Source organism: Corythoichthys intestinalis, chromosome 4 (genome assembly GCF_030265065.1).
Source record: "Corythoichthys intestinalis isolate RoL2023-P3 chromosome 4, ASM3026506v1, whole genome shotgun sequence".
Taxonomy (NCBI): Eukaryota; Metazoa; Chordata; class Actinopteri; order Syngnathiformes; family Syngnathidae; genus Corythoichthys; species Corythoichthys intestinalis.
This window is the reverse complement of record NC_080398.1, coordinates 8,939,884-8,955,560: the sequence shown is the minus strand read 5'-3', so window position 1 is coordinate 8,955,560 and position 15,677 is coordinate 8,939,884. Positions and strand designations below refer to the sequence as shown.

General features: G+C 39.5%; 1 protein-coding gene across 2 annotated transcripts in view; it reads right to left on the bottom strand.

Moving 5' to 3' along the window:
- efna3b (ephrin-A3b) overlaps window positions 1-15,677 on the bottom strand; it is a 125,777-nt gene that overhangs the window by 55,995 nt on the left and 54,105 nt on the right. The window contains exon 1 of one of the 2 annotated variants that reach the window (XM_057834426.1): window positions 8,413-8,952. The exons of the other annotated variant lie outside the window; for it this stretch is intronic. The gene's annotated coding sequence lies outside the window, so the exon portion shown is untranslated. Of the gene's footprint in view, window positions 1-8,412; window positions 8,953-15,677 lie in introns of those variants that run through there. 2 annotated transcript variants of the gene reach the window in all.

Below are 15,677 nucleotides of genomic sequence, written 5' to 3'. Positions count from 1 at the left end.
GGCGGAGTTGCAGTTGAGTAGGTATAAAGTTCTCGTCGTTTGCAGACAAGCGAAGTATTGCGCGTGTTGCGTTCAAAAACTGCTCGGGTTTCTAGCCGTCAGCCACCTTGCTGTCTGCGACAATGTGGACCTCAGCACATCTACTGTACATCATTTGATTAGACTCATTAAGGATTAATACACACGAAGGTTTTTTTTTCCATTTTATCCATATGTGACAACCATCAATCCTTCCCCTGTGTTTTATTCCAACACATTGTTGAGGACAGCAAGGTGGCTGATGGCTAGAAATCTGAGCAAGTCTTGAACGTGACACGAGCAGCTTTCCAACAGCGACATGTTGCCAAGCAAGCTTAAACGTAGTCTCCAAACGAAACACCAGTCACTTCAAACTATGGACTATTCTGTTTGCCTTTGTGAAAACATAGAGAAACAGGTATCTGTGTTGAGAAAAACTACATGAGTAAATGAGAAAGCCTTCTAAGCCAGTTAGCTTGTTGCTGAACTTATTGCTAGATTCAAAAAGCCCCACACTGTGGCAGAGACATTAACACTAGCTGTCTGCAAAGCCATTGTCAGCTAGATGCTTGGCTCTGATGTGGTTAAAGGCATTGCTAAAGTCTCTCTGTCTGATAATTCTGAGCTTTTAAAGTCTAACTGCGATAAAAACGAAAACAGAAAGATACTGAGAGCTGTTGAAGAAGATTCCTGCAAGGATATCAGCTTTGTGTTCATCTAAACAGGTTCAGGTTTTACACTGAGTAACTATAAATACTGTTACATGATTCTATTATTAAATCTACTGTGCAGAAAGTAATTTAGGAACACTTTTGGTTTGTGGTGTTTTTTCCCATGTTAAAAACGTGTCGTGACTCAGAAAAGGTTGAAAAACACTGTCCCAAACAATGTGGCCATAGCTGCTAAGGATCGAAATTTCACCTGACCTAAACAAATTTCTAAGCGAACGTAAGGAAATCTTATGGAAATAAACCTAAGCCGAACAATCCTAATCTAAATTAACCAACACTAGCGTAACGTCAATGAAAGTTAACCCAAGCAAACCTAAATTTACCTAACCTAAGGCCCCCCACACATCACTTGATGCAAATCTAATCTATTAAAGAAACCTAAAGTAAATTTAATATCAACCAAACAAACCCTAATATTCCCTTGTATTAACAGTGCATTTTAGGAAAATACTGGCAGGCTTGAAACTAGGTTGGAATAATTTGCGACAGCTATTTGACCCATGTCGCATATTCTGACAAGTTAGACACGAAACAGTGAATTTGATGACTGTACGTCCGAGAAAACTAAGCTGAAGTAAAGAGTGCTAATGGGCTTCCAAGACAAAACCACAGCTGGCTTTCAACATTAGTCTCCATGGCGACAGAAGAAGCCCTCGCCATGGAGCTTTTGTAGCCCAAAAAAGGGGAGGAAGGAGGAGGCTGCGGGGGTTCATTGCTTGATCTTCAAACCCATCCATTCCCTTTTTATCCACATCCCTCCTCAGACTCCCTAATGGCTAATTAAGTAGCACTTATTACCACTGCACATTATCACAAATCATCAGCTATTACTGTGGCAAATTGTGTTCCATTCTGTTTTTTCCCCTCTCACTTTGGTTGCAAAATGAACAAAGAACAAGGCTAAGAGCAGTGTAGGCGGCTGAGTGGATACCGTGGACTGTAGGCAATAACCTGGATTATGTGATGTGCCACATCCATGTCTGAAATAGTCTGTAGACACTAGCAAATAAACTGCAGAAAAGAGGTTTTGCCTTTGCTAGGTTCGAAATTAAGGTCACGCAACAGTGATGACCCTTTTCCACCAAAAGAACGAGGGTAGCCGTTAGGTGATGGTGCTCGCGCAGTGCTTTGTTGGCTCGTTGGCTGGTTTGGTTTTCCATCGGCAAAGAGCCAAGTTCGAGCCACATCACTGGGTCATCACAAAATGTCCTTACACAATTAAATAAGCTTTGCGCGAGCCAAATTGAGAATGCTGCACCCTTGGGAGCTACAAGAGTGAGACGTAGTAGGTTGAGGCTACACAATATATATTCCTTCATGAATGCTTATAAATGCACCAAAAAAGGCACGCCGGTTGGTTAGCGCCAGGCAATAAGCTTAATACAGCTCCACTCTGGGCAAAATTCTTCTGCGAACAGTATTTTACAGCGAGCTAAGCTGAAAAATTGTAAAGCTCTCGACAGTCACGAGAGCGGGAAGTCCAGAAATGTATGCTATGTAGGCCTATGTGTGCTGTCTAACAAACGACAATAAGTGTTGTTGCCCAACTCAGTCTCTTTGCGTAGCTGACACAATGGTAGAACCGATAAAAAGAGGAAAAACGGCAAAAAGCTCTCCCTTCGTGCTCAAGCACCAAACCAAATGCTCGTCTGGGCTGCGGCTCATTTTGCGGGTAAAATGTAGCAAGTCATGGGAAAACGTGAGCATAGAAAAGAAGCCAGCGCGGCGACCTCAGCTCGACATATCTTATGTGATGCCGAGTAAACACATCGAATGGCGGCTGCAAGTGGAGTTGTAGTCGTGGGCAACTTCTGTGCTCTTGCTCGACTCATCAAATTTGCTAGCGCTCATACATGAGCTCCCTGCCTCGGCGTGATCACAATAATTCGTACCCTGATGCAGTTTATGCTTCGCTGACCCTTGCTTGTCCAAAAAAAGGAGGTGGTGCCTGCTAAGCACCCGTTTTAACCTCCTGGAGCCAGTGCTTGCTTAATGGAAACAAAGAGAACTGGTGCTAAGCTAAACACAAGCGTAGAACGAGCGCGACTACGAGCTAGGTGAAAAAGGGGCTGCAATGGTTGTGATGTGTATTACTGAGTCTCACTAGTATTTTACAGTATGTTGATTTATACAGTTGCAGTGATAGCAATACCTGTATCAGTATCAGTGATACATTAGCCTACATCGGTATAATACTAATTCTTGTAAAAATGCACTAATACTTCATATTGATATCACTTCACAAGCCTGATCTATTCGGTAGGAGTTGTTTCAGTTGGATGGCAAAACATGAAGGTAAACATAGTTGACTGTACTTTTAACCAACTGCAAATTATGTATTCTTAAATTTGCGGCAGAGAGATGAATATAGGTTGTGGCTTGTTGACATAAGTAGTAGTAGTATCACATCAGGCAGACTTTCACAGTCGTTTTACCATAATAATTTTGTAGTTATCTCAGACAATATGATATTCTAACACCACAAAACTGAAATGTATTGTGTTACAGGCTTCATTTATATGAAATGTATTGGAAACCTGTTAACTCATTCACTCCTAGCCATTTTCACCGGAGCAAGGCCCTTCGCCCGTTTTACTGGATTTTGACTGATTTTGCAAGGCCCACAGAAAATGCTGTTCTATTGCTATATAAACATGGAACCCTCCAATAGAAATATTAGATTCTCTTCTTTCAGCAGGAAAAAAAAGTCCTATCTTTTTCCATTCTTTAGAAATCAGCATTAGAACATAGCTTAGTTTGAGCATTTTTCCAATTCTGATGAAAAAACGGAGAAATTGAGCTTTTTGTGAACGCATACATTTCAAACATAACTTTGACTTTAACACAGCTATTTTTTGCTTTAGTTACATTCCAAACATCTGAATAATGTTTTCCTTTTACAAAAAAAAAAAAGAAACAACGAGACAAATAGACCCTACTCACATGACGTCACAACCACGCCTCCGCGCCATATTGTCCGTCAACTCGTCGTGTTGACGCATTACCGCTACGTAAATTCCTCCTACTATGGTGTGTTTTTCTGCTCGTTAACATTAATAATCAAAATGGTGAAGGCGTGTGTGGCGGTTGGTTGCAATAACAGAGAAGATAGACGGAGAGACTTGAAGTTCTACCGTATTCCGAGAGACCCGGAGAGGAGAGCAAGATGGACTGCTGCAATTCGACGAGAAAACTGGGGTCCAAACGATTACCACAGATTATGAAGTAGTCATTTCATGGATTTAATATATATTTAGAGGGTTTTGGGCTGACAACCACAATTAAGATCATTGCGAGGCTAATCGCCGACAACATACAGTTTCAAATTCAAGATGCTTATTTCTTCCACCATCATTACATTTTGAATAATATTTAGCTGTGAAAGAGCAGGTGAAAGAAGCTGGCCTCGTCTACGATCATCAGTTAAACAGGTGTGTCCAAACCTTTTGCAAAGGGGGCCTGATTTGGTGTGGTAAAAATGCGGGGGGCTACCTTGGCTGATTTAGATAGAACAATATATTTAAACAAATTTTAGCAAGCCCTTCTGTGTGTCACATTTGCTTTATTATTTTTTTTAATTCATAATTTCAACAGTCTCGTCTTTGTGGCGTTCTCTTTCGACACTCGGGCTCTTGCGAAATACTGCTGCTGTGAAATTAAACTAGCTTCAAGTTGCTATAATTTCTCGCTGCGTATCTTCCCTGTTGTCGTACATGTCAGCGTGTCTTGTTCGGTAATATCATTATCGCGTCACATCGAACTCTTTGAAAACAGCGACTGTCTCTTTGCAAATGAGGCAGACACAGTTGTTGCGTGTTTTATTGAAGAAATAGTCCAATATCCACCTATCCTTGAAGCGTCGGCCATCGCAGTCAACTTTTTTTTTTTTTATTGATTGTCGCCATTTTAGAAAATTGGAAGTAAAGGGTCACACGGGGTAATGTTATGTTACTTAGAGTGCTGCTCTTAAAGTTTTTCTAACTTTCGTGAGAATAGGCTGATTTTGTGTGGACAAGATAGTTGTAGATATCAGGGTAGCAGATGTCAGGCAGAGAGGGCAAAGACAGCGGGTCGAAAAATATCGATTTAGGCATCAACTATGGATCTGGCGAATGGATAGACTGAAGCTTTTCCACATAACGCCTTTTATGCAACGCATCCAATGAGTTTACAGCGTCTGAAAGCACCGGGGCTTCCATGAATTGCACTATAAATTGCACGACAATTTGAAACCATTGAGAATACGGATAAACAATGACGGACAATATGGCGGCCGGATACAGCGACACGTCATTCTGTGACGTTGGTGAGTAGGGTCTATAGAGCTTTTGATAGCAAAGTAACAATTTATTTAGACATAATTAACTGAAAGATGACATTGTGCTGGCCGCGACAGCGGGTTAAACTTTTCCCTCATCGCTGCCTGTTTAGAATTTTTTGGAGTCTCTGTGGGCTCTGCTCGCAAGCAGCACAGCACGGACTGTACGGCATCTAGTGGTCCCGTTCGTTCTGCTCGGTCGTCCAGCGCCTGTCATCCCGGGCGTTCTACCGGTTGTTCAGCTCAGTCGTCCGCCGCCTGTCATCCATTCGGTCATCTTCCGCCCTCTCCCCGGCTTTGCGGCTTGGCCATTGGTTGCCGTTGAATAGGGTTGCGGGTCTTACCAAATGCGCTACTGCCCTCCAGTGGCCAGTTTTATTGCTTTAAAATGGGTTTTGAGCTTTGGGCATTCTATCTGAGATACATTGGAACCTATAGATGTCGATTGTGAAAAAACCCCGCAAAAGATGTGAAAATATGTTTTTGGGACACTGAAGCAATTAAAAATAGAACATATTTATACGTTTTTGGGAGCAAATGAGTTAACAAAAATGCAACATAATGTTAAAATTCTAATAATTACAAGCAAATATTTTTTAATAATAAAAATGAAACCAATTTTCAGCACGATTGCAAGACATGATGGCAACATCAAGGTATCGACAGAAACTCAAATGTAAGTACTTTAACTCGGACTTGTTTGCTAGGAGCGCACCCTTATTGATGTATGCTGTGGCTCACCGCAATTTAATTAACCTTTATCAATCCAGGTAAGGCAACTGAGGAGAGATTCTCATTTGCACTGACAACCTGGCTGCAGAATGCAGAATAAAACAAATGAAAATAAAAGTAAATGCAAATGAATGCAATTAGTACATTTGAATAGATATACAATTAAACATAAAGTCATACAGTTACGTGTTTACATTATACTACATCACATTGTTCATAAAAGACTCAAAACAGGTACGGTATAGATATTCACAGCATTACCAAACACTGGATTTACGTAAAGACAATTAAAGAAATAAACATTTTCTTTACTAGTTTTTGCATTGTCATTATTTGCCATTTACTGACTCGTTACTGTTGATTCAAAAAAAATTTTAAAAAAAGCAGCAGGAAGAACAAACAGAAATCCAGCAATATTCAATTTCCCCCCAGAGAATACAGAAGGTTTAAGATACTTTAGGGAGTAAACTTTGTGGACTTGAAACAATTAATCAATCTGACATGTCAGATGGTTTTGTTTATACAACTATTTTCCTTCATAAATCCATCTGGCTAGGAGCCAAAATAAACAGTTTGGAGTAGGCCAAGCACTTTCAAAACCTCAAATCGACCACAGACTAAATTAATTCCATATCTCTCTCTCTCTCCAAACAAAAAAAAGCACAGCCATTATAAGTAAGCTCATTATCAATCCATTTGGGAAGTAGTTAAATGAGAGGCACAATTTTGGGGGCAAATAGCATCAACAAAATTACGTTGAGTCACAATAGTACAGTTAGTTTTGAAACAGAAAGGGTTTAAAAACATCATTTTCATCAGAACCAGCCTTCAGTGCTGTTCTTTACTTTTCTTTGAATGTTGAGTTAAATTCTGATAAAAATGCTGGCGCATAAGGACCTCGTTATGTTCCATACCAAACACGTGCAGGCATGCCATGATGGATTTTGCTTTGTGCACTAGGAACACAAAAACCCCTTTTGTGTGTTTGTCTTAGCAAGGTGAAGCAGCATGTGGTTCATTACTATTCTTTAGCACTACTGTATGTTGCAGGTTTACTGCATAGAATTGAATGTTGTGATAACGAGGTGGCACTTTTTTCCTTAAATTATTATTATTATAGCCTTGAGGCTCAGTTGTTTAGGCATTCTAACCACACCCTCCTTTGTTGTGTTGAGGCGCAGGGACTTAGGATGAATAAATGAAACATTGTTGTTGAAGAGAAAGCCTGCAGATTGGAACAGATTGTTCATTTAAGAGTTTAGAGCTCAATTGGCCATTAAGAAAAATAATTATCTGTCAAAGAAATCAATGGTGCAAAACAATGCAGGGAAAAACAATGCTCCGACTATCTTCTTTTCTATGTGCCAGAACAGTTGTTATACTTCCTGCATAAAATGACTTCCCACTGTGGGAGGTATGTACTGTATATGAGTATGACGTACATTTAGTGTGGGTGGATAATGAAAATGATTATTTCTAAAATGTTTTGTTATCTTTGTTGATTACAAATCCTATAACAGGCAAAAATTAAAATGGAATATACAGCCTAGCAAAAGATCAGAGCTCAAACGATCATCAATTACATAATCACAATCAATGACTCATGGATTTTCATTTTCACATTATCACTGGCTTGTTCCCTTTACTCAATGAATAGCTGGGGAACAGTCATTATTAAATTCACTGACACCGAATGTTGACGGTTGGGAGGCAGTGATCGCTGCCATCTCCTACCAATCATAATGGATTGGATGTCGATAACCAATAAGGGGCTTTTTTAATATAGATATTATCAACTACCATAACAGATACAGTGGTATGAAAAAGTATCTGAACCTTTTGGAATTTCTCACATTCCTGCATAAAATCACCATCAAATGTGATGTGATCTTTGTTAAAATCACACATATGAAAACCAGTGTCTGCTTTAACTAAAATCAAATAAACATGTATAGATTTTCATATTTTAATGAGGATAGTTTGCAAACAATGACGGGGGAAAATAAGAAAGTGAACCATCACATTTAATATTTTGTGGACCCGCTTTGGCAGCAATAACTTCAACTAGACGCTTCCTGTAGCTGCAGATCAGTCTGGCACATGGATCAGGACTAATCTTGGCCCATTCTTCTCTACAAAACTGCTGTGGTTCAGTCAGATTCCTGGGATGTCTGGCATGAATCGCTGTCTTTAGGTCATGCCACAGCATCTCAATGGGGTTCAGGTCTAGACTTTGACTTGGCCAGTCTAGAACATGTATTTTGTTCTTCTGAAACCATTCTGAAGTTAATTTACTTCTGTGTTTTGGATCATTGACTTGTTGCAGCATTCATCCTCTTTTTAGTTTCAACTGTCTGACAGACGGGATAAACATTTGAATTCATTCTTCCAATAATGATTGCAAGTTGTCAAGGCCCTGAGCAGTGTTGTTAATAACGGCGTTACAATATAACGGCGTTACTAACGGCGTTATTTTTTTCAGCAATGAGTAATCTAATTAATTACTTTTCTCATCTTGGCAACGCCGTTACCGTTACTGAGGCGGGAAAGGCGTGCGTTACTATGCGTTACTAAGTTGGTTGAATAAAAAAAGTCTGAGAGAAACGGACTCACCGGGACGAGAGCAGAGCAGCAGTGGGGAAAACGCCGTTGCAACCGCGATGCTAGGTGGCTCTAATAATACCTGACTGTAGCCATAGCCGACAAACTACGCCCACATGACACGGTAGATATCATATTATAGAACTAGATGCACAACTGACACAGCTGCATTGCCAACATGTTTTAAGGACTACATGCGTTAGTAAACAGCCGCCATCTTAAAGCAGTAGACCTCTCAGGAGGGCCCTGATGTAGAGATCCTTCCTAGCAAACCTAAGTAACTTTTTTTTTTTTTTTTTTTTAATCTAAAATGCTTCTAAATCGGCAAAATCTTAACTTAAATCTATCTTTAAATGATGAAACAGTTTTAAAACTTACACATGTTTAAAGTAGACAGAAGGGAACTAATGCAATAACGGGAGCAATTTTAACAACTTTAACGGTTGATTCACAACTTTAAATGACTTCCACACATAGCAAAGGTTACTAGCTAGTTATCGCAATACCCTTGTGTCTAGTTAAGTGGAGGGTAAAGAATTGGGCTAGGGCCAATTGTCCTCCAAATCCTTTAAACTTCACATTGTGTGACCTGTTTTTTTGTTTTGTTTGTTTTTTGTTTTTTTTGTTTCTTGTTTTTTTTGGGGGGAGAAAAAAAATATATATCACTAGTTACTTTGCCAAGTAACTAATTATTCTTACATTCAGGTAACTGAGTTACTAACGCAATTACTTTTTGGGAGAAGTAATTTGTAACTGTAATTAATTACTATTTTAAAGTAAAATTAACAACACTGCATATACTGTATATAGCTATAACTAGATGCAAAATGACAGACACGGCACTAGATGCGTTAGTAAACAGCCGCCATCTTAATGCAGTAGACCTTTTATTACGGCTCTGTTGTACAGAACCTTCCTAACGAACCTAAGTAACTTTTTATCTAAAATACTTCTAAATCGGCAAAATCTTGACTTGAATCTATCTTTAAATGATGAAATAGTTTTAAAACTTTCATTTGTCGAAAGTAGAGAGAAGGGAACTAATGCAATAATGGGAGCAATTTTAACAACTTTTAACAGTTGATTCAGGGTGAAGGGTAAATTAGGGTAAAGAATTGGGCTCGGGCCAATTGTACCAAAAACCTTCACAAAAAAACTTCACATAGTGTGGCCAATGTTTTTTTTTTGTTTTGTTTTGTTTTTTGTTTTTTTTTTTTGAGGAAAAAAAAAAGTAATTATCACCAATTACTTTGCCAAGTAACTAATTACTCTTACATTCAGGTAATTGAGTTACTAACGCAATTACTTTTTGGGAGAAGTAATTTGTAACTATAATTAATTACTTTTTTTCAGTAAGATTAACAACACTGGCCCTGAGGCAGCAAAATAGCCCCAAATCATGATGCTCCCACCACAATGCTTCAAGGTGGGGATTAGGTGTTGATGTTGGTGAGCTGTTCTATTGTTCCTCCACACATGATGTCGTGTGTTACCCCACAACAATTCAACTTTGGTTTCATCAGTCCACAAAATATTTCCCAAAACGTCTGTGGAGTGTCCAAGTGCCGTTTTGCTAACACTGAATGAGCAACAAAGTTTTTTTTAGACAGCACTGGACAGCACTCCTCCTTGGAGTCCTCCCATGAACACCATTTTTGGTAAAAGTTTTACATATAGTTGATGTGTGCACAGAGATATTGAACTGTGCCAGTGATTTCTGTAAGTCTTTTTACCTCTCTGAGTATTCTGCGGTAAACTCTTGACATCATCTTTGGTGGACGGTCACTCTTTGGGAGAGAAACAACAGTGCCAAACTCTCTCCATTTATTTCCATTTGTAGACAACTTCTTTGACTGTCGATTCATGAACACCCAGACTTTAAGAGATAGTTTTGCATCCTTTCCCAGCTTTATACAAATCAATAATCCTTGATCGCACATCTTCAGACAGCTCTTTTGACCGAGCCATGATGCACATCAGACAATGCTTCTCATCCAGACAATTCTTACCAGGTGTGTGTTTTATATTGGGCAGGGCAGCTTTAAATCACTCATCAGTGATTTGGCACACACCTGACTTAAATTGTAAGGTAAAAATTGGTTTCAAATGCTCTTTAAATCTCCTGAGACAGAGTGTTCACTTACTTATTTTTCCACCCTCTATCATTGTTTGCATGCTATCCTCATTAAAATATGAAAACCTGTAAATCTTTGTGTGGCTTTAGCTAAAGCAGGCTCTGTTTTTACATCCGTGTGATTTTGACAACAATCAGATCACATTTGATAGTGATTTTATGCAGAAATGTGAGAAATTCCAAAAGGTTCATATACTTTTTCATACCACTGTAGGCCTGCTCTGTGAATACTACACTACTATTCTACTCTGTGAATGTGTAAATGCAAGTGTGAATGGCTGCCTGTGTCTATATGATTGACTGGCTACCAGTCAACTGGGACAGGCTCGAGCTCCCCCTCAACCCTGACCAGGATAAGCAGTATAAATCATGGATAGATCGTTGAATAGGTATAAAAAGATTTTAGGTTTGTGGCTAAACTGCAAAATGTATTCTATGTATTTGAGAAAGTACAACTCTCTGATGGTGTGTGGAAGTGTGTGTGTTTTGGGGGGTTTCTTGTCACGACTTGGTGGTGATGTGGTGATTCTCTCCAGTGAACATGAGCCTACTCTGTCAGACTCAACAGTCTATCAGTGGAACATCCTTATCCCGTTTCCAGCCTCTACATTACTCGGCCCCCTCTGTCTCTGTCCTTATTAGGCTCCCCCCCATCTGTCTCCTTCCATTTCATATTTCACGTTCAATCTTTTTGACGGCACTCTCTTCCGACACCTGGGGCTCCATCCTTCCTCTTCCCTCCACTGGCCCGTCAATGTGTCGTCTTTTCGCCCAACCGTCCATCCCTCCCACCCTTTCCTACTTGCTCCTGATGTCAATATGTCTGATGGTGTAGTGGCCAGCTGTCAATCATCACTTGACAGTCAGCAAAATGTGCAGTGACGCAGACCTGTGTGAGTGTGTATTAAATAAAACATCACACGTAAAGACCTGACCTGCTTTGCTGCCTTTGAAGCTCAAAGTGACTCAATGCCTCAAGAGAGTCGTGCACAAAAACAACAAATAATGCTCTGGTTTGAAATTATGGAATGATGACAGACACACTGCTATGAGAAGGGAAAAATTAGTTTATAGATTTATTATTTTGCCTACAAAAAAAATAAATAAATCAAGGATTTCATGACATATCGTGCTGCCTCAACATTCTGCTACAGTTGTATAGCATTTTCTACCCTCAAGGTATTCAAAGCGCTTTGACACTACATCCTCATTTACCTACTGATGTAACAGCATCAGCAGCAACGTAGGATTTTGTATCTTGCTCATAGATACTTAGGCATCAATGCAGGGAATTGAATCCACAATCTCTGGGTGGGGGAATGGCTACTTTACAAGTGAGGCACATTATCCCACTGTCAAGCTAACCTGCTTACAAACCAAACAATTAATTAGCACGCCAATTGGATAGACTAATCCAGGTGTATTAAGAACTAATGGGAAAACCTTTAAATTAAGGAAGTAGTACCCTAATCTAACACTTTAGCAAACTAACTAATGCCGTATTACAGAAAAATAGGATGGCGGATTTTTCACAATCGGATTGTACTAGTCAAGACCTAAGAAAAATTGCAACCGAGTTTGAGCAACAATGATGGCTGATCACCAAAAGCATTTTAATTTTTTATTTTGCTTTATTCCTCAAAACCTCCAGCAAACCCAATCTCTGCAAACTATTGTAGATTCATATTATATTTAGTATACTATGTTCCAACATTCACAATCTTGTCTCTGTCATGTGATGTCAGGTTGAAACATCTTGGTAAAGAGGGTAGGTATATTTTCTTCGGCTTCACATCTTGGAACACTCAGGCTATGCGGTGTTCTGGTGGACTTTTCATGGTTGAAGATCAGTAAACTCTTAATTCACACTTTTCTGGAATGCAACATCAGAGCAGTAACCTAAACCTGCATGAAGAACCAACCAACTAAATAATGAACAGTTGTTAACCTAAAAACAAACAAATTAACAAAATGACTAAAAATCTGACCTACTAACTGATTGACTATGAAAACTAACTAACAATGAGCCTTGGAAAAAATACAGTGATTTGACATTATATTACGCTAACCGTGTAACTCTCCAGTATCTCAATTTGGCACATCAACTAACTAACTAACCAACTACCGTAATTTTCCCACCGAATCTGCCGCACTGGACAAAAAGCCGCAAATGAACCACCATGAAGTTTTGAACCAATAGGCTGCAAAGCTTCATTACTTCATAAGCTTCCCTTGGCCATCACTGCTCCCTTGGGGGAGACAGTCAACCTCTGCTGCCACCTGCTGTCAATACTGTTGATGTCCAACATGCCTCCAAGCATGCATTGCAGCACTACAGATGTAAATAACGATCAAAATTCATGTTCTGTGCTAATTATTTCAGTTACTGTTCCAGTTGTTTCATTAACACTTTATTTGACAGTGGCGCCATAAGACTGTCATTAGACCATTATGATTTTGATAGGACACTGTCATGAGCATTAATGAATTAAGTGTTATCTGTAAAATTATCTAAATTTTGAATGGATGTAAAAGATCCAAGCTGGACATAAATGGAGTTAGTGAAATAATTTGCCGGATGACACTTCAGTGATGCCTATTATAGTGTCGCGTCATAATTATGACGGTCTTATGATGCCGCTATCAAGTAAAGTGTTACCTATTAACCCAAATGAATCAACAAGCCACAATAAGCCACACTGGACTATAAACCGCAGGATTCAAAATGAAGGAAAAAAGTAGCGGCCTATAGTCCGAAAATTACAGTAAACGTGTACACGAAATACTTCGGTAATTGAGCAATGTTGGGAAACATATATCTTGTTTCATATTGTGCTGGAATCAGAGTTCATTAATGAAGAGCACTCACTCTCTATTTACCTGCGTGAATAAATAAAGATTAAATTAAAAATCATTTTCTGATTGATATGAGGTTAAAGAAAGTAAAACTACAAAGTAATTGCCAGGGGTTAATTGACTAACCCCTCAAGTTAAGCATAGCGCACACGAGGTGCTAGCGGCACTCAAGTGCCATCCGCGCTCGGGTATTTCGCCATCCGCACCTCTTGTGTGGGGATATTTTTTTTAGTGCAGATGGTGCCGCGTTGTTGGTGCTGAGTATTAAATATGTTTGATAATTTTGGCGCTTAGGCGCTGATGGCCCTTCGTGTGCGAGGAACAGGAGCTGACCGCTTACTGTACCTTCTTGAATGGTCACATGATTCCAAACACGCACTTTTCTTTTTACAGTAATGCCAACAGCGCTTGAGTTTGAAGGAACAAAATCATCAGCTCTCGGGAGCCAATGACACACTGAGCCGATAGTGCCTCATGTGCAACGGGTTTTAGACTAACTCAGACTAATGTAACAAATCAATACACAAACTAGTCAACCTGAAAGATTTTTTTTTTTTCTTTAAACTACTTTTTTTTTTTTTCTTTTCTGTTTGAGATGAGTTGTTTGTCTAGAAAGATTCAAGTATTACAATAAAAACGAAACATTATTATGGCACAACAAGACTGCAGTCTACAAATGGAAGTAGAAAAGGTAAAGTTGGCATTTATTCCGAAAAAGAAGACAGTGCAGGTTATTACTTTGATGCAGCTGCCAACCAACGCCGTGAATCAAACAGCAGGGCGGGAGTCCATTTAGAAGCTGATATTCTTCATATGATGTTAAGGTTGGCCGACATGTCGCCGTCCTTCCTAACGCCTTATGAAATGTGCTGTATTTATTCATGCTCCAGCATTTATTCAAAAGCACAGTCCAAGAGCTGTGAGTGCTTATAAAGCCGGCGCAACGCCATCGACGCTCTGCCTGCACCACCCTGCTGCCCCAATATGAAATATGCATAGGCATAAAGAGCATATGGGCCATCCATCTCAATATCCGCTCCGACCCACCATCAAAAAAAGATCATTAAAGCACACACTCACACATACATAAACACACACTATGCTTAATGGTTTATCAGTTTGACTGCCAACTTTGTGCTGACTGAGCATATGCAATAACACACTCATGCACACACACCCAGGCAAGACAGCTGTGTACATTTGCTCTATTGAAATTTGCAGTCGTAATCGAAATGCATTACATCAGCAGCTGTTGCACAACAGTAGCATCTTTATGTGCTCCAAAACATCAACGTACAGTGTATCTTTCTTTTGTGTACAACTTGCACGTAACCTCTCAGTATTTCCTTCATGTCTCCTCTATCGTTGTGTCAGTAACCTTCAGCAGCTACAAGGAATTCAGACGTAACATGAGAAAAACATCGACATGCAGAAGCAGTGAATCTGTAAACTCAATGTCAATGGATTTTGCCTCGAGAAAATGAAAGACAAGCAATGACTCTGAAACATGGGATTCCCAAATTCATGGAAATCATGCACAAAGACGGAATTGTAAATGTGATCTCGCTACCCACACAATAAATAGGTTATGATGACCAGGCAGTTTTATTGATTCATCTAATCACCCTATAAAATTTTACATGTACATGTGTGCATTACAGCCTGCATGTAGGCTCATAATGATATCGACATTTGTCTCTCCTTTGATCAAAGATAACAAGGATAGCCATGTGCATATCATATCATAATGTGTCATGTCCTGCCAAGAACTCTGATTAATAATTACAGTACCGTATTTTTCGGACTACAAGTCACACCTGAGTATAAGTCGCACCAGCCACAAAATGCCCAACGAAGAGAAAAAAAACTTATACAGTGGGGAGAACAAGTATTTGATACGCTGCCAATGGGAAAACCCATTGACTGTCAATATACACTGTCAATGGGTTTTCCCATTGGCAGTGTATCAAATACTTGTTCTCCCCACTGTATAAGTTGCACCGGAGTATAAGTCGCATTTTTGGGGGAAATTTGCTTGATAAAATCCAACACACAGAACAGGTATGTAATCTTGAAAGGCAATTTGATATAAAAGTACAATAGAGAACAACATGCTGAATAAATGTACAGTGTAGAGTGCATGAACAACGAAATGCGAATATACTGTCCTCACCAGAACGCTACGGCTCGGTCCTGGCTATACAGCGAACTCCCAAATGACGAAGCTGGACGTCTGTATAATTTGCTGAATCAATTTGGTCCTCGATACCATACAGTTTCGCATCAA